The sequence below is a fragment of the Mandrillus leucophaeus genome, unplaced genomic scaffold (assembly GCF_000951045.1).
Source record: "Mandrillus leucophaeus isolate KB7577 unplaced genomic scaffold, Mleu.le_1.0 Scaffold173, whole genome shotgun sequence".
In the NCBI taxonomy this organism is placed as follows: domain Eukaryota; kingdom Metazoa; phylum Chordata; class Mammalia; order Primates; family Cercopithecidae; genus Mandrillus; species Mandrillus leucophaeus.
The window spans coordinates 2,837,222-2,840,971 of NW_012101732.1; positions in this window are offsets into that span (position 1 = coordinate 2,837,222).

Genomic DNA, 3,750 nt, shown 5'->3' on the forward strand with positions numbered 1-3,750 from the left:
ATTTCACAAGCAATCCATGATAACCTTCTCACCGTAGACAGTTCAGACTGTAGAGATAAAGATAGGATTTCCCTTAACCACCTTCCAGAATAGCCCCATGAAGCATCCATCGGGTGTGGTTTACTATATTATATTTATTTATTCATTTAATAAATGTTTATGTAGGACCTACTCTGTGCTGCCATTACTCTGTGTCCTAGGGATATGACATTTCATAAAACTCAAAGGGTTTATAGACTAAAACTAAAAGCAAGCATGCAGATGAGATTAAAATTCGTTAAATGATGATTTGTGCTCTATTGAAAAGTAAAGTGAAGTAAGAGAGAGAAGCTGCTGGGGAAGAAGTGTTACTTCAGACAGAATGGTCAGCCATGCCTGCCTGGAGTGAGGGCGTGGGCAGACACCTGGCCAGGGGCCACCAGGTACTGGCGCCAAGGCAGGGACAGGCACAGCCTGCTCATGGGGCACCGGGAGGTGGGTGGCTGCACACACACAGGGAGGGAGGGACAGTGGGCAGCACAGTCAGGTGGAGAGTAGCTGGCGAGAGGATCAGAGACTGTGTTTGGTTCCCAGTGAGCTGGGAGCCTGTGCAGGGTTGGAAGTGAGGAGTGGCATGAGATGACTTATGTTTTGAAAGGAATGCTTGGCAGCTCTCTGGGAAATGGACCTCTTTTCAATGCATTTTTATGCCTACATGTTTTATATATACATATATTAAATATAAATACACAATCTTTGCATCTTTCTCAAACATCAACATTGTCACTCAGTGTTGCTCGGCAACCTGCTTTTCAACATCCATATATATTGGAGAATGGAGAGCTTGCTACAGGGGACATTCTTTTTAAACTGTTGCATGCTCTTCCACAGACTCCTTGAGGTATCTCCTCAAAGCAGGGTTTTGCCTGTGAAGGGAAGTGGTCACCAGGCACTGAGTCACCGTGTTGTGGCATGTCCATTCAGCAGCAGAGCCTTAGGACCAATGACCATTTTTGAGCACTGATGCAGTGAATCCAGGCAGCTCTGTGGATGCAGAGTTCAGTTCTCCACAGAAGAAACAGTAGCATCAAACCCAATCTGGGAATAGACTGCTACTCTGTGTTGATGACCTGCAGAGGGAAACGGGCTTTGGAAATCTCCCAGACCAAGCCCATGCTTCCCACATGAGGAAATGGAGACCGGGGGGTGGTGTCTTGCCCAGGGCCACAGATGAGGTAGTAGCAAAGCCAGGTCAGGAAACTGGTCTCTGCTTTCTTCTGCACCCAGAGTCAGTGCATGAGGTGGGGTCCTATGCTGTCAGCAGGCACTGTGTCCTTTCATCCTTTCAGGTGGTTCCTTCCCTCTCTTTCCCATGTGCATGTGCCCGTCGGTACACTGCAGGCCGAGTACTCCAAGGGGTTGTGTGCATGTGCTGATCAGTACTCCACAGGGCGAGTACTCCAGGGTGTCATGTGCATATGCTCATCGATACTCTGCAGGGTGAGCACTCCAGGGCCTTGTGTGCATGTGCTGATCAGTACTCCAAAGGGTGAGTACTCCAGGGTGTTGTGTGCATGTGCTCATCGATACTCTGCAGGGTGAGTACTCCAGGGCCTTGTGTGCATGTGCTGATCAGTACTCCACAGGGTGAGTACCCCAAAATGTTGTGTACATGTCCTTATTGATACTCTGCAGGGCAAGTACTCCAGGGTGTTACCTGCATGTCCTCATTGATATTCTGCAGGTCAAGTACTCCAGGGTGTTGTGTGCATGTGTTCATTGATAATCCGCAGGGTGAATACTCCAGGGCGTTGTGTGTATGTGCTCATGGATACCCTGCAGGCTGAGAAGCATTCCAGGGCGTTGTGTGCATGTGCTCATCGATACTCTACAGGGCGAGTACTCCAGGGCGTTGTGTGCATGTACTCATCGATATGCTGCAGGCCGAGTACTCCAGGGCGTTGTGTGCATGTGCTCATTGATACTGTGCAGGGCGAGTACTCAAGGGTGTTGTGTGCATGTGCTTTTTAGTACTCTGCAGGAGAGTACTCCAGGGGGTTTTATTAATTTTCTATTGCTGCCATCACAAACTACCACACATTTAATAATGTATACAACACAGAATTATTATCCTGCAGTTCCCTACGCAAGAAGTCTGATGAGGTCCCACTGGCCTGAGATCAAGATGTCTGCAGATTATGGTGCCTTCTAGAGGCTCAGGTGGAAATTCATGTCCTGCTTACTGGGGTTCTTGGCAGAATTCAGTGACCTGTGAGATCCCCACGTCCTGGCTGGGGGGGCCTCCTAAGGCTGCCTGCATTCCTCCTTATGCCCCTTCCTCCATCCCCAAGCCAGCCATAGTGGCTGAGCACCTCTCACACTTCGAATCTCTCCTCCCTCTCACCTCTCTGACCCAACTGGGGTTAGAGAATCCAGGATCGTCCCCCTATTTTAAGGTCATATGACGAGCAACCTTAGTTCCCTCTGCAACTTTAATTCCCTTTTGCTATGGAAAGTAACCTGTTCCCAGGTTTTGAGGATGAGGATGTAACCATCTTTGGAAGCCATTCTTTGGCATCCCATAGGGACTCTGCAGATCTCTGGGCTTCTGCCTCCTGCAGCCTCCTTTTCTGTGGTACTCTGTCCTGTGAACTCTCCTGTACTGTCACCTCTGCCTCTTCAACTCAGGGAGTCTGTTGGGTTCTGCCTGCCTGCCCTGACTTCCTGTGGTGATGCCCTCTGCCATGCCCAACAGGACAGGAGCTAGCTGCTCTTCCATTCCCATCCATGGGGCCACACAGCTTTCCACTGTCAGCACGCTGCCTTCCCACAGACCTCCCATTCCCTGTGAGTGACACAGGCTGCTGGGTTGGGGCTGAGAGACTGTCAGGATCCCTTGTCTGGTCTTGAACTCTGCGTCTGCCCTTGGCTCCAGCTCTTGTCATAGAACCCCAAAGTGCTTGCCTCCCGCCTTGGCTTCAGTCCCACCCTGGTCCTGTGGTCCACCTGGAGGAAGGTGGGAAGCGCTCATTCCATGATTGTCTGGGTCCCCCTGCAGCTGGGTACGAGCTGCCACAAGAGTGATCCATGCTCAGGTGTGAGGTTTAGAAGCCATGCCGGATTGGGGAGCCCCAAATGACCATCTGGGGAGCCAGAAAGAAGGGGTGCTTGGCATCCCTTTACTCAACGCCTTTGTGTTTTGGTTGTTGACTCCTAGGCTAACATCTGTTGACTGTTCTCCGTGTGCCAGGCACATTTCTAGGCACTTGATATGCATGGCCTCGTCTAGACCTCATAAAACCTGTCCCCAGGGAAGGAAAGTCACCTATGCACATGCCACATCATACAGCTGTGTTGACACATTGCCGGGCAGCTGGGTCCAGGTTCCATGCTCTTCCCCACTACTTCCCATGTGCGAGCACCGGGGACCAGAATGAGCCCAAGCCAGGCCCCTGGACCTCTCTGGTGTAGGAGGAAAGAATCAGCCAGTCTGCACAAGCCGGTGATTCAGATGAGCACCGGGGGTGGAGGTGGGCAGATGAGCCTGTGGTGGAAAGACCTGCTGAGCAATGATCAGTGGCTGATAAGTGGATGCTGTGGGGATCCACTCTGTGGACAAGGCAGTCGTGACCCACCCAGCTCAGCCCAGCCTTTGGACAGTCAGTGCAGGCTGTCTAGTTGGCCATCGTCCCTCAGAGGCAGCCCGAGGGGTCCCTGGGGCAGCCACTGCAGATGTGGCTGGGTCATCAGGTGGCTTTGGTCTGACCCCTG